Raw genomic sequence first — 26,296 nt, 5'->3', positions numbered from 1 at the left:
TAGCAGGCTTTCAGAGACTAAAACCATGCTAAGGAGCAGAATTCATCAGTTGATGTAATTCTGTCATCTGATGTTATCTATCAGTATGGTTTCTAAAGACTGCTGTTAGGGGGTTGATCTGTTGATGGTTTGTCTGTTACTCATCTGATTTCCTTTAGCTGCTTCTAAAGCATACCCATCTTTAAACATCTCTAATTTCTACAAAACGGAAAAGAATATTTAACCTCCCCTTCTAAAGAATAATAGAATAATAGCAGAAGACATAAATACTTCAAGTGAAAGAGTTCCATTCTTTCACTTAATTGAAGCATTTCATAACACTTCCGTGCCACTGACACAACTGCAAATAAAATGACTCAGTTATAGTAAAACATCATCCTCAAGTAAGCTGAAGACAGATTGTCAAGATTCTCAATTGCAAAACTCATCCCTTTTAAAGACACTTGTCATTCATTTTGGAGACCTAATTACATTTGAAAGCCCTGCAAGGCAATGCTCAGCACTGATTCACTACTACGGAACTAGCTGATCGTTTATTCTTTTTCATTCTGCCCTGTCACCAGTACAAAGTTGTCAGCAGACCCAGGCAGAAGGACCACAGAGCTGTTAGCAGGTTGAGCAGGAGGCTGAAGAAACTTTAAGGACATGAGGGTAGAGAAGATGGCTACCAAGTACAAGAAAGCCAAGGAGCTACTGGAATGAGTCTAGTGGATGGCTACAAAGATCATTACAGTAGTGCCCAACAACAGGACAACAAACAAGAGGCACAAACTGGAACACAGGATGTTCCACCTGAACGTGAGGAAAACTTTCTTTACTTTGAGGTTGACAGAACACTAAAACAGGCTGCCCAGAGAGGCTGTGGAGTCTCCTTTTCTCAAAACCTGTCTGGATGCAGTAGGTGAACCCGCTTTATCAGGGGGTTGGACAAGAGGATCTCCAGAGGTCCCTTCCAACCTCTATTGTTCTATGGGGATGGAGAAGAATGTGTTACATACAGAAGCACAGACACTCTAAGTGACTATTGCCTCTTCAGTGGCCTAGTACTCCAACTCCAAACTACTTCAGGTACCAATAGTAGTTTGTGCCTCACAGTACAAAGCTCAGAATAATTGACCCTGTGAGTGGATAAATCCTCAAGCTCACTCTGTTGCTACAGTAACATGCCTGCCTATGCAAAGTGGTTGGTTAAAGTTAACTCAGCCATGGCAGTGATGCATGGATTACATTGCTTTCATGTTCTTTTAGACCCTAAACTTAATGTAGCACAGAATCAGTGGGGCCACTTTCACTGTCCTTTATCCCTCAAAGTCTCTGTGTGATTTCAAAGAAATAGAGGCTGAAGCTTGAAAAGGACATCACACTCAATCAACTTCAATCTTTTCTTAACTAGTCATAGCAGTGCAAATCCCAGCATGAACATGCTTATTCCAGTTTATTATTATTCAGTAAAATTTAAACTAGAACAACGTAAAGCTTGTTTAAACCCTATTTCTGGACTGTTATGACTCTAACAAACATACACCAAGAACTGTTTATTCAGGCTAATTAAACCTTCTCATGAAGCTGAGAGCTGGGGCTGCTCAGAGGTGTGAAACATGCTTATAAGAAACTACTTCCTTTTTCTGTTCTTCTGTGTAATTACAGACTTCTCAACAAATGGCATGACCTCAAGTTCAGGTACAAAATGTAGGCTGTCTGCCCCCTCACTTTACATGAAGCCCTTCTTTCATGTCATATGGAATTGCCTCTGTTTCAGCAGCCTGTGTTCCTCGTAAAGTGTGGGATGCTGTGATATATCCCACATCTTGATTAAGAGGGAGCTGTATCTCAGTCTTCTCTCTCCTGTTCCCTTACAGGCTCTCTTCACCTCTGTGTCAAAGCTGCAGATCAGAATTCTGGTTTTGGCAATTCCTCTTCCAAGCTCCAAGAGTTGGAGGAAAAGAAAGATATACCCAGCTTAGCTGGGTGCAAGTTTAATAGCCCATCTTGTCAGGAAAGTAGGCTTACCACATGTCAAACTTCCAGACTTGACAATAGCATTTTAATCCTTCCATAGCCACAAGCATGACCAAGTTCCAGCTCTCCCTACAACCTTCCCAGTCATCTACCATGATGGACCAGGGAAAGAGCAAGGGAACTTTATCATCCTCACTATTTCTCCCTCTGTTGAATTCCACAACAATCGGGGCAATACATTCTTCATATTTTTGAGCTATTTCTCTCCATCATCTCCACAGCTCCAAGGTGCATTTTCAAAGTTTTTTAATTAATTTTAAACTGGCAGTAGTAGTACATATTAACAAAGACAGCAGTACCTTTCTTTGAGTGTTTATTCCACACTCTGTTATTTAACATTTGGCTTTGGTACTTGGACTCCCTTTCCTTCTTGTATCTTCTTGCATTTTACTTTCAAGAAATGTTGCAGAAAGGCACAATTTAAGACTTAAATTTAGAGCCACAGAAGCCCCATAGTAAAATTCTCCCTAACTCCAATGAGCCGTTTTCTTCTTGAAAGCAAAAAATTTAGAATAATAGCCACACAACTTTGCAAACAGAAGCCAATAGTAAAATTCTTCCTATCTCCAGTAGAGTCAGATTTTCATTCTGAAAGCAAATATTTTGGAATAATGGCCAAACTATATTTTGCAAATATAGTTAAGTAGCAAGGATACATCAGAGGAAAAGCAGCATATGAAATAAAGCAGTGGGTTTTGCTCTGTTACCAAACTCATGCCCTCCAAAATCCCGTTACTCAGCTTCACAACAGCTGACTTTTTACCTTTCAAATCACTTCAGAACATACAGTAGAGCTTCTATTAAATAAGTGTCTGTAAAGTTAAAGTTGCATTAATTACAAGACTAAAGATTTGCAGAATCTGGGGGTTTGTCTGAAGTAAATGGAAAGTGATTTCATAAAGAAATGTTGAAACACTCACCTGTGTGTAAGTACACACACAAGTTCACCTCGTTGTAGCCTCACCAGAAATGAGAGATTTTAAGCAGGATGTTTTAGGGAAAGGGACAGGCACCTCCAGGGAGAAAACACCAGTAACCAACCAGCAGAGAATAATCCTGCCGTGGACCAAATCTATTCTATCTCCCAACTCTATCACACAACTAGTGTCAGATTTGGTGCCAGCACAGAAAAGAGACAAAGAAAAACTTTCACTTGCCTTTCAGTCATATACCATGAAGTGTGTGTGGTTTAATGCAGCCCTTTTTCAAAAAGCTCCCTGTGCCTCTGAAAGATTAATGGGGATTTACAGTAGTTCTCACACATGTTCAAATGTCAGCTGGTTTTATTTGTCTACAGCCCACTCATTCTATTTGCTTGAGATGCTGAAAATCAGTCATTTTTTGAAGCACTTTTCAGTCCTCTTTATTAAAGTCAACCTAAGAGTATCGAAGGGGCTATCAATTTATAATGTATAACCCTTATTTTTTACCTATTTTTCCTTTAGTAAGTACTCCATGTGTTTTCTATAAACTACAATTACTGGCAACAAAATTCTCCCCACTTTCCTTCCCATTCCCAGTGCTCCAATGACTAATCTTTGCATGAGACTTTTACCCTCACTAGTACAGCAGAGACAAGGCCCTAGTTTTCCAGAAGTCCTGGGTTTTCACTGTATTTTGGTGTAGCATTTTTGGTGTAGGTCTCTTCCCCTTCCCACTACTCAGCCCCACTAGTTCGGGCAACACCAGTAACTTGAAATCCCACGTTTTCCTCTCTTCGTGACTCCTAATGGACTCCCTCCACCGCTGATGTTTTATGTCTCCCTATCTTTGCCCTCTCATCAGGCTCAACCCTTCTCCCCAAAGGGGGAAATCACGGCATTAAGCGCTCCCGCACACAGAGCCCCGATGCCACCGGCCCCTGGCCGCCAGCCTCGCCGCAGCACCTGCAGCCTCACCCCGCAGCACCCTTGCTCGGGGCAGACCCGTCGAAGCCTCCGCTCCCTGCGGGGGGCTGCTGGCCACCGCCTGGCCCTCGCCAGCCCCCGGCTCGCACCCCCCGGGGCAGGGCGGCGGTGTGGCCTCGCAACCCCCAACCCTCCCAGGCGGGCTGGCGGGCGGGCGCGCGCCTCCCCGCCCCGTCCCATAGCCGTGCCCAGGCGCGGCGGGGCTTGCGGACGACCTCCTCCCCTCGCCGACTTTCTCCCCTCGCCGCTGGCGACCGGCGACATCTCCGCTTCTCCGGCCCCCGCCTCCACGCCGGCTTTGTGTGCGCGGTAGCCGCCACCTGGGGCGCGGTGGTGGCGGTGGTAGCGGCGGCGACGACGACGACGACAGCGTCCCCCGCACCATGCCGCTCCGCGGGAGCCCCGCCGCGCTCCTGCCCCTTTGTCTGCTCTGCCTCCAGGCTGCGCTGCCGCTCCGCGGCCACCGCGGCCGCTACGCCGGGTAAGTTCGCCCGCCGCCCTTCTCTGCCCCGCCGGGGCAGCGCCGCAGCCGCGCTCCCTCCGCCAGCCTTCCCCTGAAGAGAAAACGCTCGTAAGGAGCGTGTTGGGGCTTTTCTTCCCGCTGCTGAGCTCTACGTTTGATTGTTTCCATTGAGTTGTAGCATGTTTCGGCGCTTTCTCGCCATAGGTACTATAAGCTCGGCTGGCAATAGGAAGGATGCTACATGGGGGGAAAAAAGTTTTAGTGTCGTTGTGGAAAGAGGAACTGAGATTACACGGGGAGGGGGAAAGTGTTCCAGGGTCTACTGAGCTCTGAAATGAATGAATGTTTGTATTTTCCTTTAAGGGAACATGTTGAATGGGACTTAAAATAGGTGTTTGTTGGTTTTTTGTTTTGTTTTGTTTTGTTTTAAAAAGTTTAACACAGTGTGCAGTCTTACTGAATGTGTAGAAAACTCAGCCAATAAGGGAACGCGATGAATCTTACAGCAAGTGAAGACTTCTACATGTATTTCAGACTAGACTTTTTTTTTTTTTTTTTAAGTTCAAATTCGTGTTAGGGAAAAATTGAACGAAGTAGTAGTAAAAAAAAAACGTGGTATCGCTGCTTGGATTTGCCTCTGTAGTGTATGTTCATCATGCCTGGTTTAGAGGTATTGTTTTTAGCAAGTATTTAACAAAAAGGGATCTGTGAAAGATTTATGATGTAGATGAAAAGACAGCCAAATGTAGGAGCATGAGAAGCCAGTGGCATCTTTTCACATACAGTTAAATTCATTCAAACTGAGCAGCAGTTCCACAGGATAAGCACATCTCCCTGTGGAAGTAGGTGCTGGTTTTTTTTTTTTGTTTGTTTGTTTTTTTTGGTTTTTTTTTTTTTTGTATTAGAGCAGCCAAGCCAGGCATGTAAATTCTACTACTAAAATGAAGTTAAAAACAAAAAAGCCCCAACATTCGCTGAGCTTCAAGGATTTGGTAATGTGATATGAAGACATTTACCCCAGGGTCACTATTAGTGATAGAAAGTAGTTAAACAATTGACAGCTGTTTTCACCCTCTTTGTTCAGTACCTCGGGTTCCGGTATCTCTCTGCACTCTGAAACCAAACCGACCACTACTGTCAGGAAGCTCTCCTGATACTGCTATGAGAGGAACAGGACAGAAAACTAAAGTGTTCTTGAAAGCCAGTGTCCTAAGTTGTTTGCAGCAGCACTGTTCACTCTGCAGCCCATTGCACAGTCCTAGGCTCAGTAAGACCCAATTTTTAATAAATTCAATGTTGTATTCAGTTTGTTTACAGAAAACATTGAGAGGAATAACAAATTCCCAGTGCTGGTCCATAACTTTTACTCGTTACATGAGCTAACTATTGATTGATGGATAGATGTCAACATACACCTTTTAATATCCCCTAGGTTTAAGTGAGATTGCCTTCTTTAATTAAGTTGGTTAAAATAGAAGAAAAATACATGCAGAGTCAAGTATTGTGCTAATTTATGTGATTCACCAGTTTTGCTAAACTTTAAAAAATAATTTCCTTGTTTAAACATTTCATGTGCCCTGGGTGGTGTGTAAGACCTATGCAACCTCTCTCTTGATTCCTCTGTCCTAGAAGCTTTTGAATAGAGTTTAGTCCAGAAGAACGAGGGTTCTCATCAGCTTCCAGAATTTTTGCAAGCCCGACAAAAACCACTACCTCAAAAAATTAAATAAAAAAATTAAAATGCTAGAGTTCATTATAAAAGTCTTGGTCAATAGGCAATTGTAGTAGGGAGCCAAGATACATTTACAAGCCTTGCTGAAAATGTGGTCACATTTGTAACACAAACCAAAATGTGTACCATATGTGTTGGAAAAATAACCTGATAGTTTTCCCACTCCACTAATATTTTCCATTTCTACTATCCTGGCATTATTTGTGTCAATAAAAGATGAAACGTTAGTTTGAAGCTGGATGAAGGTTTCTTCAGAATTACAAATATATCTTGACCTTCTGAGGTGTGTGGCATTAGCCCAGTGTCCCTGGCAGGATCATTTAATTTCCTCTGTGTGTGCAATGGATAAGAAACATCACTGTTGAAGCTGGTCATCACCCAAGGAAAAAAATTGTTTGGAAGTTTGTTGGGTTTTGAGAAGAGCAATTAGGAGGTGAATATAATTTCCTAATGGTCATCATTGAAAGAATGTCCCAACCATCTGACTTCATTTTGTGCTAAAACATGTGTCAATCTTAGCCATTGCTGTCACATCGTAAGTTGTACTGCATAGAGAAAAAAAAAACCCACAAAAAAAAAAAGAATAAAAAAAAAGACATGGAATGCGTTTCTCATAGTCTTAGGTAAGGGGTAGGAGACACAGAGCAATTGGGGACTCTGACCTAAGACAATAACTTGGTATTGCACACTTCTCCAAGCTGTTCAGAGCAGGCCGGGTGTGCCATATGGACACATCTTTAAGCAAACACTCTCCATGTGCCTTTGGGAAGTCAACAAAGAGTTGGGAAGCCTCAGCACAGAGACAGCAGCTCTCATACCCACCCAGTTCTTATGTAAGGCTGAGGTACAGGTGTATTTCCTTCTGCTCCTCACACAACAGAGCATGCAGGGGTTCAGCCTGCCTCTTTGCTCTTCTGCCTGCAGGAACTCAAGGGGAGTCTTGAGTTCCTTGGACCTACTGCCCTGGCTTCTAAAAGACACTGCTAATCAAAACTCTAGTCACACACAGTTTTCCTTTTCTCATTGGCATGCCCAAAGGTTCCAGGGGAGATAGACAAAGGGAGAAACATCAGGGTTTGAAGAGGGTTATATTCAAGAGGGTTTTCCAGGAGACCATTACCAGCAGGTTGAACAGGGGCAAAAAAGATAAAAGTATGGAATGGCTTAAGTGCCTGAAATAACCAAGTAAGTTAAGACTCTTTGGTGTCTTAACAGAAACAATTTAGGGCACAATGGATGTCTACAAGCTTTCAGTGACACGGAGGTAGTAGATAAGAGGTCAGCTGCTCACCGTTTCTTCCAAGTGCAAGAAGAAGGAAGCATAAAATGAATCTAGGAGGAACCAGGTGGAAAAGAAACTTCTTCACCCCACAGGTGTGAGACTTGTGGAAGTCCTTGCTGAAAGATATGAAATGTTTGCAAGGAGTCAGGAGGGCTTGACAGATGTGTAGAGTTGGCTGATATGCTACTGAATTGACAGCCCAGTGCTAATATCATAGACTTCTGCCTTATTGCTACTCTTCCTTGGGTAGCTGTCATTTGACAGTTTTCCAGACCTGGGTACTGGAGCAGATGGACTTTTTGTGTGTGTGGTGGTGTTTTTTCTTTACCAAATACAGCAATCTTTCTACTCTTAGGAATTCTGTGAAGGTGGTGGGTCCCATTAGCCAGTCAAGATTGCTTAGAACAAAAAGCATCTTTCTCATTTGTTATTTAAAAATCACCACTAAGATTTTTTTACTCCAGCTCATCTACGTCCACCTCTACTTGGAGATCCATTTTATACCTCACTTTCTTCTTTTTCCAAAACCTTTTCAGAAGTGTGTCTCATGTCACCTCCAAGCCTACCTCAAATAACCAAATGTGGGCAAAGGCTGGAAGAACATTGCCAGTTCCCCAAGGTTTGTTCTGGAGGTTTTGGAGTCTGTTTAAATACCAGCTGGATCTGCTAACTTTTCCAAAATGTTATTCATCTGTGTTGTAGTGCTGCAGATAACTGTAATTTTGTTTGGTTGGGTGAAGGCTGTGATATGTTCTTACATTACTGTGTGACAACTGTGTGAAACAACCTGGGAGTGATGTTGAGTTGGTTAACAAGGAAACTGAAAAAAGTAAAGAAATGTTCTGTAATCCAAGATACAATGTGCTGCAACTACAGGGACATCACATCCTGAAAACTGCATAAACCAACTGTTCGTGTAGATAAGCACAGATACCAGATCTGGGAGCATTCAGCAAATTTCAAGTATTTTAATGCCCATTAATATCCCTACATACCACTGCTAAGTGCTTCTGATAACACAATACCTTACACACAATAGCTGGCAATTGTTCTGTCTCATGGAAAAAACACATGGGAGTGTGACGAAAACTGGTTACTGAGGGAATTGAGAAGTGGAAAGGAACTCCTTCTGTGCTATTCCCCTCTGCAGATTTTTTCCAAATGTTTTAATCAGGGACTAAAAGATTGGCTTTGCTTTGTAAAAAATATTCTTTCTCTCTGCTGTTCAGTTCTCCTTCTCTGCCTGCAAGTCAATGTAGAATGTCATGCATACAACTGGGGAAAGAAAACCAAACAAAACTACATTTGGAAAGCACACCACTGCCATTAGATTGGAAATTATATTCATTCATATGCAAATCACACTTAGTGCTTCTCTGGTTGGTGTCGGGGAGCTTCTAAAAGGTGGAAAGCTATGAGCTCTCTAGCGTTATGCACAATTTTAAGCATCCTCTTTTCAAACAACCTATAATTTTTTAATCAAAGCACCACTGATTCCTGAAAAGAGCACAGATCAGTGAAATCCACAGCTCTAGGACCTTGATACCCATTCCCATACCAACACTGCAACCCTAATGTTGCACTTTCTCATCGCTTGATACTCCCTTTGCACAATATCATCTATGTTCTCCTAGAGCAAAAAAAAAAACAAACCAAAGCTGCCAAGTTTTGAGATTCTTTTTCTACTCTTAAATCCAGGCTTTTAAAGTTTCTGCTCTCCTCATTAAATATGAGAAATATGAAGCGTTTCAATGATTCTTTCCCTTTTTAAAATTTTTTTCAGAACTAATTAGAACAACAGTGCACGTCCCCATGGCACAAGCAAAGTGAAGACCAAGGCAAGGAGGCACGCAGTTCACTACAGCTGTGTCTAAACTGATCTCCAGGTTCATGGCACCATGTGAGCCTGGTCCCATACTTGTCCAGCTTGGGACCCCATAGGATGGTGGTGTGGTGCCTGTCAGGCCTCTGCATGCTGAAGAGAGGGAAAAAGAGCATGGGAAGTAAGGGAAGACATTAAAAAATCAGGACATGGGCAAAGCTTGCACCCATAGTTGGTAATTCTTGAGTATTTCTTAGGTTTCCTACATTAGATGCAACCTATGGCCTTCCAGTAAAAATTATTCTTTGGGAACTGTAAAACCAATTCCAGGAAACATTCACACTTCCCTCATTTTAAAATGTATCTATGTGACAAATGGGAATGCAGTATATTATTAAGGATAATTCATGTTCAGGCTTGGGTTTGAGTTAAAAATTACGTTCTGCAAAAAAACCAGGATGCATTTAATGTGCAGAGACAAAGATACTTATTTAAATAACAGATTGTCCACATCTCAAATCCATCTAGGCTCTCTGACTAAAGCATACACTTTGAATCCATCAGTTTCCAGTGTCTTGTGGAAATAAGCAAAGAAATAAAGCATTTTCCAGGGCTTCCAGTAGTAGTTGCAGCAAACTCCAAAGCTTCCACTTCTGCACTGTATCCACTTCCAGTTTCTGCTGCTGTGAATTCAGCTTTCCAGAGTCAATCATGGGCTTCATAAAATGAAGCTCTCAACTCTGAATGTTTTATGAAGGACTTTAAAAAGTAGTTAACAGGGAACAGATAGTGTATAAATTATGTACATGCTGATTTTTTACTATAAAAAAGCATAATCTAAAATAATGTGGGCAATTAACATGAAAGACAGTAGAACATACTTGTAGTCCAGAAGGAAAATCATGGTTCTGGAAGGAGTGAATTTTAAAAATGGAAGCTTAAGATCTGCTTTGTTTGAAAGCATTGCTAATAATTTGTAGAGACCTCTAGTTTCACACACTCTATAGGGCTGTGACAGTACACAATAAACTATCCCAAGGTCTTCTGAAATTCTGGTATCTGTAAAAATGTCACTCATATGTCTGAAATGGCCTTACATGGTCAAAATGCCATAGGAAACATTTACTGCTCTATCCACTTGAAGGTGAATGGCCACCATTAATCATTTCTCACTATCTCCCGGAGGTAAACTCTGTCATTGCTGTTTAGCAGAACTGTCCTTCACTTATCTTTTCTCCTTAATTTTACCTCTGAATACAGAGCAGAAATTGTGCTCCTTTTTCTACTGTAGAAAGTGGTGTTTATTGGGTGCACAGTGTGTACAACATGCAAGCAAAAAAGTCAAGAAAGAAGGTATTTTGTTCATATATAGGACATCTGTTCAGTAGTCCTGTAAGCAAAACCTGCCATGTGCATGCATGTAGCAGTGAAAACTGAAAACAGGCAGTATAGTTCACTATTCAGGATTTTTACTGCTCAAGTAGTATGATGTGTTTTGCTGTCAGGCAGGAGGCAAAGAGTTTTCCTGCAATGTGACCACCTACACAGAAAGCAAATGAAACTAATTATTGTTAGCACAGCCTGCCCAACTAGTTTACATATGCTTGCTATCAGCTTTGATTTGCAAGTAGAAGACAACTTTCAGTGAATCCTGTACTCTCCATACTGTTTAAAATGATAAGCAGGTTCAGTTGCAAAACGAGAACCAGTAATTACAATTGTACATTAAACATCTCTCTAAAAACCCTGCTGCAGGCAAAACTGCTTGCAGAACTTAACAGGAGTTTTGCTGATCTCAGGTTTGCAGGGACAGACCTACACTCATCAAATCCAATCATAATTTTGAATTTTTATTCTGTTTTAAAGTGTTTGTTGGCGTGGTTGAGTACAAAGATGTGATTCTGGTTGGTGTTACAGAAAAAGTACGGATTTTAAGGGTGCTACTAATTTACACCTCAGCATATCAGATCAGAATCAGACCTTAAACAGACACTGAAAATAAGGAAAGCACCTGCAAAGAAAACCTTAAAACTGCTTTTTGTGCAAGGCACTTGGGGGTTGATGAGCCAAAGTACTCTGAATTGCAAAGACAGGCTAACAAATGGATGGGGACAGCATATTCCATTCTGTCAGATACTTGGCAGCTTTTGAGCTTGCCAAATGAGGAGGAAGGCCAAGGACCTCACTACTTCATTGTGAAACTGAAAGCCACCCAGGACGAGCAAGGACCTCTGGTCTTTTGGGTGGGTGCTGACATAGGCTGGCAAGCAGCAGCATCAGGGAGCATGAACCCCTCCCTTCTGCCTTTGTCTGCTCTGTGCACAAGGCTCTGCCTAGGTCGCTATTCCCTTAGGGAGTGATAAGACTTGCAAATATGCTTACTCAAGGAAAAGCCACACCATAAAGTTACCAGGCAAAGCAATACACAGAACAATACTTGCTGAGAAGATGTTCTCCCTACTTAAATACAGCCATTTAAAAAAAAAGTATCAAAGATTTTTTCTTTGTTTTCTGTTCAGCTCAGTTAAAACCTCTGCACAGGGGAGGATACCAAAGCAGGACCATGAAAGTGCAGTTTGTGGGGAATTTATTACTGTAAGACTATTCTAAGAAAAACTTGCTGTCACACCATACATCAAGTACCTACAGGAGAGTAATGATCTGTTTTGCAGCACTTAATGGTTGACTCAAAGAGAGAAAGAGTCTCTTTTTATTTTTAGTTAGATTTTTGTGTGGCATTTGGGTAATAACTCACTATTACACCATCCTCCAGGTTTGAAAGTTTCGGGTAAACAGCATAAATGATGGTACATCTTAAATACAAGATAATATAACAGCTTCTTAGGCCCGAAGACTAGAAGACCTTTTTCTTTTTGAGGGACAGGTAGCAAAAATAGTGATAAATCTATAGTGTGATAGATGGATTTAAATGTGAAGTTCTGGTTGTTTTTTTTTTCTCCCAAAGCACTGAAGGTCTTAATTTAGTTGAAATGGATAGGATAGATTAATCCACTGAAGTTAGGCATTGGATTATAGCATATGGGATAGGACTCGGAAAGAAAAGTCTCAAGGAGAGATGTGAGAAATGACTTTAGCAGGCCTGATGAAAAACTGGTGCTCGCTTTGATTTACTCCACCATGCTCCTTCCAAGATTACCACCAGATGCTACTCTGTGGCTGCAGTGCAGGTTTGGTACAGCCAAACCCTGCTCACCCCCTCTAATGACCAACTCCTGCCCAGGCAGATGCTGCTGCTGCTGCTGCAGATGTGCAGCTCCTGCTTAGGGCTTGGCACTCCACTGCCTACAGCCAGCCAATTCCAGAAACAAAACAGCTTTTTTTGCTTTTTTTTCTTGGACTAACTGTGGCTGTGACCTGGCTGCTGCAGAGCCTTTAGGGTGTTGGCACTCAGAAGAGGAGGGGGACTAGATGGTTTTTTGGTAGCCACCTGGATACCGCAGGGCTCTCAGACTCCTCGTGCACATCTGCCCTGGAGATGATTGAAACCAGTTAATTCCAAGTGTAAACTCCAAGGAGCACACTGTGGTTTTACCTCAGCAGAATTTGGCTTCCTGATCAGTCCCGACTGCCAGATTGCTCTCCAGACTTATGTTGATGGAACAATCCCAAAAGAGTGTTTCAAGCTCACATAAAAAATACTGGGGTGCTTAATTTCAAATAAACACCTCCGTAAAAGTGCAAAACCAAAGAAAAAGTTAACCTTGGTCTCACGCATGGGGTTTTTGAAGCAAAGGGACTTCATCATTCCCAGTGTCTGCAGTAGCTGTAACTTTTTTAAAGAACAGACAAGACTGACGTGATAGCATCTACAAAAAAATAACTTCAGTAAAAGGGAAGAATTTTAAATAAGGACATTTTGTTAAGAGCTCTGTCTTTTTTATCACAGTGCAGTTTCAACAGGGAAATAAGCCCTTGAGGTCACTTTAACTGTAGAGGACAGGCAGCCAAGAACATACTCTGCTTAAAATTTATACCAAATAACAAGGTTCACTTTGTAAGCACACTGCCAAGTCTGGGCAGTGTCTCAGCAGGATGGGTGCCTGTCTTTGCCTCCAGTACATGGTGTAAGCATACCTTGTGGTACCAAGGACATCATGTTGTGTCTTTATCCTAATCTGTTACCAAAAGGCTGGATCTCTGTCCTGTCTGCATGTGGTAGTGACAATGCTTACATATATATATATATGGGGATTTAATATAAAGTCTAAGGTAGCTTGATTTCTTTGTAAAAAACCAGTTTCGCCTTCAGTCTTTTCAGATGAAGTTCCTTGAGTTTGCTTTGACCAATAGCAGTTATCTTAGTTTTGATACAGTCTTAAAATCGTGGCCTAGTCAAAAAAACTTCAGGGGAAATCAAAGCACTGGAGTGTAAAGGATAAAAGCTCTTATGTTCACTACCCAACAGCATAAAATAATCTGATGTATTTTCAGAGGCCTAGCCTAGAACTGTAACTGCAGTGAAATACGTAATGGTGCAGGTTTTGATACCTGCTGCAAGAACTGTTTCTGGTCAACACAAAGTCATGCAGAGGAAGAGTGGTGGAAGGCAGCTGCAACAAATGGCAAACCCAGGAACCCCACCAGTCTGCTCTGTTAAGCAGAAGGGTGACCACGTCTGGTGAGGAACCCCATCTGTTGGGCATGTCTGAGCACGTGTGGTGTATTGAACCTCTTGGAGGCCCCAGGCAAAGAAACATCACCAAATCACCACCATCAACCATGCCAGACAAACACATGACACTAATCTACCCTTGCCAGGCAGTTCTGGGCAGACATGGAGACGAAAATATCTCAAGGTGAGGGAGGACTCAAGGGCTTCAGCCTTTCCTCCTTTTCCTTCCCCCTACGATGTACACTCCTTGTGGCATGAGGTAGTCATGTCTTTCAAGGCCTTTCATGTAGTCTCACCTGTCAAAACCATGAATCAAACTAGGAAACAGGTGTCCAGTGAATTTCTGTTTTTGCAGTTTAGCAGCAGGTTAGCAGCTGTCCAAGACCTGCAGACTTTTTGACCATCATTGTCTCACCCCAGGACATAGGTCCTTTCTTCTGTGTGTGCTTAGTCCCTAGCCAGTGAGTGGTATGTAACCCACCAAAAAGTGGGTTAATTTTTCTGTGTCCATCCCTTTTTCTTTGGCCCTATCATGTCTCTTTTTAATTTTTATTATATGATAAGCCATGGACAGAAAGGTACCCAAAAAGTCTGGCAATCAGCACAGGCTGCCACTGCCAGACCAAAGTGGAGAATGCTTTTTAATGATTAGCACACATCACACACAAACAGATGGGATAATGGTACAAAACCATGGAAAGATTAATTATCTCAAGACTCTGGGAAACAATGAAAAAGTTAATTGAAATCAGCCTCCTACATGGTAAGGAGGCAGTGTAGATGTGCTCCACATGAGGTAAACTCTATTTCTCTCCTCTATATGAAAGGAGACCTCTCCAAATGCTATGAAAGCTCAGCTGAGGAATGGTGGGTAAAAGGGACCAGGAAAATCTGATCTTTTGCTTCTGTGGAATGAAACTGTCAGACTGAACAGAAAACCTGCAGATTTCACCTTGTCAGACGGGAACAGTCCCACCGCTTTGCAGACAGCGAGACAGTTCCATGAAACAGTTCAGGGTGAAGAATTAGAGAGATCCAGGAATCTACACTACACTCTGTGAAATCCGACCTTCCAGTATTGTTTTTCCTTAACCTGGTGTCCATTATCTCTGCTGAAAAAATACACGTGAGCTTTTATGTGTGGCAACTGCACTGGGGGTGGTGTTTGAATCGGGGCATTTGCACGCAGAGGCAAACAGGAGACAAAAAATAATCTCCTGGATGGTTGAAGAGGACAGTCTGTAAAACTAGGAGGTCTGAGGGGAGGGGATTCTGATACTCAAGTGTATTTGCTGTCAAGTGACATTATCTGAGGGAAGCAAGATACCACATTTTGAAGGTTTATTTTATATGTAAGTGATATATCAGATTTAGTTACCTTGCTAGAGCTAGTGAAATACCATCCTTATGATGGAGTGGCTAACAGTTGGCCAATAAAGAGGTTAAATAATAGTTCTGTTAAAGCATACAAAAAAAAAAAAAATACTTAAAGCAGGATGAAAATGCAGTGGTTCTACTGGGAGGACCATTTTCACACAAGCCACTGGAAAGCATAATTATTAAGTTGTATCTAACAACTGACAGTCCCTCTGCCCTACTGGAAAACCGTACTTGTTTCAGGAAAAAAACCATCACAATCTTCAAGCAAATGAAGGAATTTTTAAAGTAGTTGTTGTATAAAGAACAAATAAATAGGCAAGTTTAAGATAATATTTTTAAATTTACCAAATGGCATGCAGAGTATTTAATTTTAAATTAATGGCTATAAAGCACCAGATGTTACACAATGAATTAATGCCACAGGAAGACTGGAATTGGTTGCCTACGAGGAACAGTCAGATGCTTGCTTTTAGCAGTGACTTCTTGCTCATAAAACAAGGTTTGCTTTCAGTGCAAGGCAGCAAACACTCTGCTGCATTAATGACTTGTGTCCCTTTAGCCTGTGCAGTTTGGTTTTTTTAAGCTTAATTATTACTCATGCAAAACAGAGGAGGGAGTGTTTAGAAGAGTTTATGGTGGAAGAAGTAAGAGTTATCTCCTGGCAGGGATTAACAAAAGGAAACATTGCCTGTTGGATGAGGGCTGCAGCCAAAGCAGAGAGGCCTTTGCTGTTTTGGCCATGTGTTGTCTTGATGAACGGCTTAGGACTCTCCACTCTATTTTACAAAAGAAAAATGGAAGTAAAACAAAAAGATCCATTTTTCAGTTGAGATGAAAAAAACAAAATTCTGATATAAATGCAAAGTAGCACCTCATATATTCTGCTGCTTCTTGCATAATATAAGTTTTTGGCAGTTTATGTCCAGACACTTAGCATGCCAACTCCATTTTCCATGAAACTTTATGTAAGGGTAGCCTGGCCCAAAAAGAATGTAACAAGAAAGAAGCTGCAGAAATACGGAGCTGGCAGTTTATTGGTTTTGCACAGCTCTAAATTTGTGTGGGATGAATTCATCTAACATGTCTATCTCAGTTTGCACAGGTTTTGCACATCACAGCTTTATTAATTCACTTAATTAATTTGTCTCTGCATAAGATATAAAAATGCAATCAAAATTTTAAGTGTATATTCATATGCAAACTGATGGCAGCTGTATTTGTTTACAATTACCTAGCAACAAAAATAAATACATCTCTATCTTGGTTCTGATTTTAGTGTTAATGAACATGTACCATTACTGCTAATTTGAAAAGAAAAAAACCCCTTCTGTTTACAGTTTTGCTAAACCCCATTCCTTTAGGCATACCAAAGCAGCAATTCTCTTCTAGGGAAAAATATATATACCAAAAACTCAGCAAAATTAAATGGACCAACCACATCTTTCCCTTCCTTCACTCTAGCATTTCACCTTTAGATTGGGGGCAGGTACATTGCAGGGTCTGTCTGATAAAATCACTGGGTGCTACAGCAGCAGCAGATTTATAGTGAAAATGCTGCTTTGGGGGATGAATCTTGGCAAGCACCAGCTCCCTGATGGAAATAGCATTTGGCATCAAAAGTTCTTTCACAGAAGGCCTCTGTACATAGTTTCTCAGTTGTTTTCAAAGGACCTTTCCTTTTGCTGGCTGTGCAGGTGCGGAGCTGAGATTACATCCTGCTGTGTAAAAACCTGTTCCTTTCCCTCATACCTGCCTCTCAGTTCTCACCCCCCTCCTCTACTTCATTGTTCTCATGTCCCCTCCTAAACAGCCAGCAGAACCCTTTTGGGCAGGGACTGGCATTTTCCCACCTGCTGGATCTGCAGATAACTCCAGGTCTTTGTTGTCTTGTGGCTGCAGTATAATCAAGTAATAGTAGTTTCAGCCCTAACAGAGTTCTTTCAGTCAGTAGATCCAGCCAGTGTAATAAATAGCAGGTTTCTGCTGGTGAAAATAAGCCTAACATTTCTTTGTTAATATGCTTGCTTTCAATGTAGGGATTTGTTTTCAATTGGACAGAAGGCAACAAATGCTGTACAAAATTGCTTCTAATCATGGAGATTATTTGTTTAGAGAGCTAGCAGCTCTCTTCAACATTTCGATATTTTTTGTGAATTATAAGAGCAGCAAAGAACCTAAATTGCATTTAGCAAGTACACTGATAATGTCCATCAAGTACAAACAGACAAAGCTCAGTTTCTTAACATGTTGAGTTGATAAGAGCAAGGCTGAGAAATACCTGATGCCTGAGTGCTGACACTCTTTTAGCTCTTCTCGTGTATCCCTTTCAGTTGTCTCGGTTTATTTGCTTGGTTTCAGCATTTCTCTGGATGTGAGAGCTGTAAATTGTGATCAACTGAGAGATAAGCAGCAGGTCATAAATCATAGTGCTAAGACATTATATACCCTGTTTGTTTCAGCCTAAGGTAACTTACATCCTGAATGAAGTTGCTGGCTTCTTCTTTTTCACTAAAAATTATTTGCATTTTTTGCATTCACACAAATACGTGCATCAACATTTTGAAAATGAGAAAGGTATGCATTATACCTCCCAACCTGTATAGTCAAGGCAGCAGGCACAAAGGTAACTGTCTTTCATAAAGTATGAATAGCATGATGTCATTCAGTCAGGTAGACTAAACAATGTCTTTTTTAGATAAAAACTATAAAACCTTTAGAAACATTTACTGTATCAAGTATCTGATGAAAATTACAGTAATAAATCTGAGATGTTGTAGAAACTGTATTCCCAGGACAATTACAGAATGCTCTAGGCATTTGCTGTCTGCTTGCACTTAGGCAGAACATGTTTGCGTTCAACTTTTTGCAGCATGGAGCGTCCTAAGGGCACAGCAGTGAATTGTCTAAACAAAATGAATTATATAAGCTCTCAAATGGAGAGTTTAGTAATTCACTAACAAAGATATAATAGCTATGGTCCCTGCATGTGTGGGTTTTCTTAGGTTAGCAACCTAGATTTCAGTTTTATGTTTAACAAGTTATGAGTGTGGTAAATGCTTTTTAATAATCAAGAAATAAACAAATCAGATTTTGGGAAATCAGATTTAAGTCGTTATAATGGTGTACATAGTGTCTGCCTGCTCCATGGGGCTCCAGCCCAGAGAATGGTACTAACAGGATTTGCTGAGCTTTGTCAGTGGGCTTAGTCTTTCAAAGTCACCCCCTCACCATCTCCTATGCCTTCCTTCCAACAGAAGAGCCAAATGCATCACTTCACATTCAGCCTAAATAGTCCAAGACATAACTCAGTTGTAACAGCTCTGGAAAACTTTAAAAACAGAATTGCTGCTTTTCCAGTTAGAGTTTTGGGAGGCCAGTCAGGTCCTGCCAGGGCACTTCTGATGGAGTCACAGTAACAAAATCAGAATCTAGCCAAAAATTAATGCTTCTTAATTTGAGGAAGTTACTACCTGTTAAATTGATGAGATTGTCACAGTTTTCAGTTTGGAACATTAAACTTTTTTTTTGTTTTTTTTACCTAGGTGGAAGCAAAAAGATCACCATATAGTAAGAGCTCCGCCTTTTTTTGTTTAGCAGAGCTCTGCAAAAGTAGATTACGTTTTCTTCCTTGCTAACATAAGGCACTCCAAAACCCTAGTGCATTAATTATTTTCTGAAAGAATGTTTTTCAAGTCACACTTTTCTTTCAGTCTTTTAACATTGTAGTTTCTTTAGATAAAATTAATAACACTGCCACCTTATTTTCTGATTTTTGCTTTACCTGTTGCTAGGGGAAAATGCAGGCATTGATTCAAGAACCTGAAGAATCTGGGGAATATTGGCTGAGGATGTTGATGTTTTGACCAGCTGATAGTAAACAAGCTGTTTACTCAAGAAGCTACAAAATTTTCCAAAGTGAATGAAACTGCGATGCATTTTAATTCATGTTGTGACCAGAATTTCCTAACCTCACCCCACATTTCTTCACAAATATTTCATGTATCATCTAGCCATAAACTGACATTATTAAATTAAATAAGAAACTCCATACTCCATTTTACAAACATTTCTCCATAAATTAAGTTATATTGGTAACAGATTCTGAGCCCATAGAAGTCCAAAGCACTTGAAGTAGTAAGGTGAACTACTTGAAGGGTCATTTTCCATGTTTTAAATTTGTAAGAAAAGGTTTTCAACCTTTTGTGGGGGGAAAAAAAAAAAACAAAAAATCTCTTAGGTGTTCCAGTGACCACAGCACCCCATGTTAGATTATGAATATTTTATGCTGTCATTTTGGGATATCAATCACAGGACCCATAAGCAAAGAGGCAGTAAAGGAAACAGAGTCTTCGGTGCATGAGACATCTGGTTCTTTGGCAGCCTACGCAGCCTTTACATTGCCAGCTTTAAATTGGGCTTTGGAGTTTGCCACATGCTTTAACTGATGATGGGCTGTCTGGAGTGCCATGTGTTCCTGGTTGTGGTAGCTTTAACATTTAATGTTTAGATTTATTCCCCTTCCTTCTCTCTCTTGAGGATCTCCTCATAGGTAAAGCTTTGCACTCAGCCCCAGTATTTAGATCTTACAACATTGCTCCTCTAAGCTTCAAAGTATAGATTTCTAATTCATTTTCTAAGGACTGGGACAAATTTACATTACCACAAGAATTATGATCCTTAATATTCTGTTGCATCACCCCAAGTTCTATACTTGCAAGCATTCAAAAGAAGAAATTAGATTTCCCAACCACAAGACCATCAATACATCCACTGGCTGCTCAGAAACTTCTCAAACACTTACTTTATGAAAATGAGTCTGAAGTTTAAATAATTGGTTCTAGCTTCGTGTTGGGCTCAGTCATCAGAAATTTATTAGTAGAGGAAGTCAGCTGGGTCTCCATTGTGAAGCATTGTGGTCAAACCCAGCAGATATATAGCCTACTGCTTTTCTTCTGCTGTACTCATAATTTTTTTTTTACTTCTTAGTGTCTGCCTAACAAAGTCAGCAATGACTGGGAAAGCAGAGAAGCATGAGGCCAGAAGATTGCCATTGGCACTCCTCTTAGGCTCTGTGCACTGTTTATCATCTTTCCACTGACATTCTCCTACACCCCAGAAAAACTCTTAAATGCCAGTATGTTATGCTAAGTGACTATCACTTATTTTCATACAAATGCTTTATGACTGCTATATATAGACCTTCTTCCCCAGTTGTGTTTTACCATAAAGATGCAAAACCTTTCTCTATGCCAGTCCTTCTGGCTGGCCACCTCTTCAGATTCCTGTTTTCTACTTCTTGATGCCTTCTCCAGCTGAGTCCTGCCTTTTCCCTCACTGCCTTCATCATCATCTTACCTGCACTCCCTGCTCTTGTGATAATGATGCTCCCACAAATCTTCCAATTTAGTGCTTATTTAGAAATTGCTACCATAAGCCATTGGTGTGCCTCAAAATGACTGCAGTATTTTATAATCTGATATAAAAAAACATTGTAGTGTGATATTGATAAGTATGCTAATAAATTGATTTCAAAACTATTAGAATAGTTACCCTTACAAAATTTCTATTAAAGGGAGCATAAATAAAAGGGTTTCTGAAACAACAGAATTTCCCTGGTTTTCACTTTGAACAGGAAGGACAAGGGATGTCAGCAGCTTCCTGCTCTTTACAAGATGCCCAAAGGCAAGTTTCGAGTGTTGCTCATTAACTGTGACCATTAAGGAGACTTACAGCATCAGGAATCTCTTCACTTCTTCATGAAAAGTAGCAGCAAATGGCAAGCTAGCAGCCATCCTGCTCTGCTCCCTTTAACAGCCCCAGATCTTATGCATTTCTGTCTGAAACTATATTTATCTGGTCGTGTCTGGGAGCAGGGTCGTTTACAACAGCAATAACAGAGCACCAGGATGCTACTTTACTGCTGCAGCAAACTTTATCAAGTTTTAGCAGATGACCAGGCTTTCTGCGGACAAATAGCACCCAGATATTCACTTACCAGGGGAATTAGGCATCTGTTGACTTTATCTACCAATCTGATAGCCTCTTTGTTACACAGTTCACTCTCTCAGCAATTGACCTTCATAATAAATGGGAAATGCAAACCTCAGATTGTATAAAGAGCCTCTAAAATCTGTCAGATCAGTTAGTAAAATCTATCACTTTTGGCTGAGGACACATACTTCCTAATTTAAGGTTGATTTTTATGTTACTCAGAAACATCTAAACTTGAATACTGAAAAGGAAAAAAAATCTAGAAGCATCAGATTTAGTGGTTAAACTTTTACAGCATTTAATTTTAAAAGTTAGGCTAATGGCATGGGTTCTGAAATCTGTAAGAACAGAGAATTTATGGCTTTGCAAAAGACCTTTAGAAAGATATGTTCGTGCAAAACTGGATCATTAAAATATTTTATGGAGAATTTTTGAAGAAGAGTGCTTTGCTTTCATTTGCTCTTTCTCAAAAATGTAATATTTTATGTAAGAGTCTAATGTGGAACTGAGAAAGCTTATTTTACACATTTAAGTATATGCTGGCTTCGGTAGCATCCAAATCTCAACACTTGTGTAACATAGTGCCCCTGAAGGCAGAAAAGCTCTGTCAAGTAGAGCTAGTAAAAACAGAATTTACTCTGGCTGGGTTTTGATGAACTTGGCCTTCAACAGAATAGAAATTTCTGTGAGTTTTTCCATGCTTTCAATAACTTCAAAGAAGATGATGCAGAAATATTTAAAATACACTTTAATAAAAATCTTGTGGAAGCTAAATAGATTGACTTCCTTCTTATTAATTCTCTGGAAATAAATAACTTTCCCTAGTTATTGGTAAACAAGGATTTATCTCAATTATGACAAAAGCCTGAGGGTGAAACTTCTCTCAGCAGAAGACAGTGTGGCTTGTAGCTCATGTGTTAATGACATGGATTTGAGTGGGGGAAAAAAGTTTTTCCTCAAGCATTACTTCAGGATATGCATCCGCCCTCTAACACACAGGTAAATTTGCCCTCCAGTAGCTATACTACCTTCAGTAAATTTGAACTGAGTTTTGATTAGGTTTAAACCTAAGCAAATGATCTGCTTATAAGTCTTGGCATAGTGAGTCAAAGTAACCACCCTTTTGGATCATGTCTATGTGTAGGCACACCAAGGCTGAATCATCTGGTGCTGTAATTTGTGGGTGTAATGGGGAGTAGCTTCTGTCCAGAGCAATACACCATTCCTATTCTAAAACCTTTACTCAGCTGTTGGCTCCTTGTTCTGAATATTTTCCCATTGTAATCAGATTTGTATTGCCTAAAAATGAAGTCATTGCCTGCTCTGTCCCAGGAATTTATTTCAACTAGCAGAATTTCTCCTTTCCTTTGCTTTGTGGCCTAGACATGATAACTGTAGAAGCAAATGTAGTCAATATATAATATTGATATATTCAGCATTGCCATATACCATCTGTTTGTTGGGACCTGTACACTGAAAGATGTTGTGCAAATGATCCAGATCACCACCCATCAGTGTCCTCAATGATTAGAAACCAGCAGGCTGACGAACTGAAGGAGTTCAGGATCATCCTGTACCATTTCTTTTGTTAGCTGAGGGCTGGAGTGAGTCAGAGTGAACAATCTTGTCCTTCAGTGAAAATTATATTGGGGGAAGTAAATGTTTACATGCATGTAAACCTGAGCCACCCGTTTGGAGGCCACACCTCGAGTGCTGTGTCCAGTTCTGGGCCCCTCAGTTTAGGAAGGATATTGAGGTCCTGCAGCAGGTCCAAAGGAGGGCAACCAGGCTGGTAAAGGGACTAAAGCACAGATCCTATGAGGAGAGGCTGAGGGAGCTGGGGGTGTTCAGCCTGGAGAAGAGGAGGCTCAGAGGAGACCTCATCACTCTCTACAACTCCCTGAAAGGAGGGTGTAGCCAGGGGGGGGGTTGGTTTCTTTTCCCAGGCAACTCTCAGCAAGACAAGAGGACATGGTCTTAAGTTGTGCTGGGGGAAGTTTAGGTTGGACATTAGAAAGAATTTCTTTATGGAGAGGGTGATCAAGCATTGGAATGGGCTGCCCAGTGAAGTAGTGGATTCTCCATCTCTGGAGATATTTAAAAAGAGACTGGATGTGGCACTCAGTGCCATGGTCTAGTAACAGCAGCGGTAGTGGATCAAGGGTTGGACTCAATGATCTCTGAGGTCCCTTCCAACCCAGCCAATTCTATGATTGTATGAACTCCCTGTCAGCCTTGGCCTGTGCAGCAAGTTTTGTGTGGCTGGGGAGAGCCCGTGCAGTGTGCTGGGGTCCATGGCTGTGATCCCCCTGGCACCATCTCACTGGATGCTCTCTGTTATCTCGGCTTCTGCTGTGGAACAGCTGTGTGTAACCACAGGTAGCTGCACAAGGCAAGAACCAGCCCCATACATGTTAGCTGTGTGTATGCCATACCCAACAGTAGCAAAGTGTGAGCTCTTACTACCTGTTTTTCCCTGTAATTAACTTTTAAAAGGTGTCTTTTGAACACCTCCTTTATGAAAGCCAAGGCATCAGTAACAAAAAATACGAATTCTTCAATAATGAAAGTGATTAATAAGAGGCTTTCACTATTGAATTTACTATAAATGGAGTCCTATTAACATGAGTGGGCTTAAGAAATGTAGGACAAGTCCCCAACAGCCCTGGAGGAGGACTGAGGCAGGGCTGAAGATTGAAGAGAAGACACAGACTTGTCTGGTGTTGGCAGCTTTCCTGGTAGTAAACTGAGCTGAACTGTTCAGAGCGTCTTGCTTGAGGGCAGAGGGAGAAAAACCTCTCCTTACACCCAACACAATGTTATTCTCCACATTACTTTGTTTTTATGGTTTACTGAAAAAAGGTGAAAAGGTTTTGCAAGGGCAATTCAAAGTGCTTCAGCATCACACTGCTGTCCCTCATGTAGGTAACCCTGTACAACTGAGCAGGCAGCTGGCTGTCATCTACCACAGGTACATCCTACTGACTCTGATCTAGAAAGCTGGTCCAAAATATAGGGCTCTGCTTGTGATGCTTTGGAAAAGATAACCACCTTTTGACCCATGTCAAGTTTCAGAGCAACTCAGTGCAATTTTGTATTGTGCATGCTTTCCAAAAGCACGTCAAGACATATTGAAGGAAGTTAAATTAGTTGGGATTTTAAGGAGAGAAGAAGGGATGTGTCCTGCTGTAGGCACCATAGCAGGAATAATTGCTGAAGGCAGGAAACTGGCTCTGTTCAGGGCAAATAGGATTACTGTGGGTGTGAGAGGCTGTTGCAATGTGGCCCTTCGTTCAGTGATGCTGGACTCATCACTAGATCTGTAATGTGGTAGTCATTGGTTTAATACTTAATTAGCATTAAATGGTAGTCATTCATTTAGTAACACACAAGTGTGCATTTAGTCATTCTCTTTGTTCCTTAATATTCAAGACCAAAGTCCTTGAGCTAAAATGCTACTTCAGAACATTGTATTTATAAAAAGAAAAATTCACTGCTTTCCTCCTTTTTCTTTCACATGTTTTAATCAGTTCCTCATTGTGTGGAAAAGCCTCACTCAGCTTGTGCTTGACATCATTTTGGTGTCTGCTACTTCCTTGCCTTGTACTGTGCACTATTACCCAGCTGTAGTATTAAAGAGCTTGGAAGTTTACTACAACAAAAATATCTTAAAATATTTATTTATTGTAATATATATTAATTTTAATATTGATATTATAATGGTGATGTTTACAATATTGTTAAGATTTAATAATAGCATACTGGCTGTTCCTATTAAAATCTAATACAAAGTAAATTATCTGTAATTTATTTTTCTGTACAGCTTGCGGTAAAGCTTGGTCCTTACCAGAAAAACATTTAGAAAAGACTAGCTTTACTTTTCATCATTTTCAAAAAATAAAAAAGCTTAATAATATACTAGATGAGCTAAATGGGAACAGCTAGGTCTAAAAGCAGACTTATTTTTTTGTTCTGCCAAATGGGCAGATATGAACTGCTTTATTGTAGCACTCACTACAAGCATCTTGTTCCTGTATAAACTTACCATATAAAATGCTTAATTACTATGTTAAGCACAGCTATATGGATCTGTTAGGAATAGGCTACAAAGTCCCTTGCATTAGTTCAGCATTCATAGTACAACCTCATCACTAGTCTTGCTACAGCCTTTTTTAGAAGAAGTCAGAAGACTGCTATTCCTTATTTTGTGCTGACTTCACTGGTCAGTGATTCCCAATTCCAGAGCCCCTTCTGTCACAGAGGAAGAGAACAGCCTGTCAGAAGTTTCAAACTAAAACTGAACAGTAAAAACAAACAAACTATAAATCCTTAAAATACACTGTACTTAGTACATTCCTGTGATGTGGTAAACTCCCTTCACCATGTCATTAAGACCATGCCGTTTTCACAGGCTGCCTGATTTATATGCATGCTATTCTGGGATGGTGAGTCTTTCTCTTGGATTTAAAAGGGAAAAGTTTCCTGTTTCTTTCCATGCAGAAAGTTTCTTTCCAGGAAAGTTTCTGGAATCTCCCATCATTTCCTGCTCACTTGAAATTCTCCTAATTGTCAAATGGTTTTCAGGTATAGACCATTATTCCAATGTGCTTCAACTCAGTGAGCCATCTGGTATCCTGGGGAGAACCTCAGTGTTAGCAGCTTGAATGGCTATTGATCTAACTCACCCTACAATCATTATATTTTTTATCAGAAACAAAGAGAAAGCCATTCAGGATTGAAAATGTTGCTCTGAGGTGAGTACTGAAGAAAGATTGATTTCCCCATTCAAGGCAGGTATCTTTTAAATGAGTACCAATAACAGGCTTACAAATTCTAGGGCAATAAATGTCCTGCAATAAATGTTTTTCCCTAATATCTGCACATCATAGATGTTGGCAGATATGAAAACTCCAGACCACATTCTCAGTTTATGTAAGCAGGCATAACTCCATTAACTTGAGTAAAACATTGTATATTAACACCAACAAAAAAGATAAAATCACCAAGTTCCTTTGGAAGACATTTTAAGAAGAAGTGTATTTTTAAAATATGCAACATAAATCTTTC

General features: G+C 40.6%; 1 protein-coding gene across 1 annotated transcript in view; it reads left to right on the top strand.

Moving 5' to 3' along the window:
* Nucleotides 1–4,350: 4,350 nt before the first annotated feature.
* The window catches only part of CPA6 (carboxypeptidase A6), an 85,087-nt gene continuing 63,141 nt past the window's right edge, over nt 4,351–26,296 (top strand). Inside the window, exon 1 of the mRNA XM_030445575.1 lies at nt 4,351–4,407. The gene's annotated coding sequence lies outside the window, so the exon portion shown is untranslated. The remainder of the gene's footprint in view (nt 4,408–26,296) is intronic.

Source organism: Calypte anna, chromosome 2, assembly GCF_003957555.1.
Source record: "Calypte anna isolate BGI_N300 chromosome 2, bCalAnn1_v1.p, whole genome shotgun sequence".
Taxonomy (NCBI): Eukaryota; Metazoa; Chordata; class Aves; order Apodiformes; family Trochilidae; genus Calypte; species Calypte anna.
This window is presented reverse-complemented; position numbering and strand designations above follow the sequence as displayed.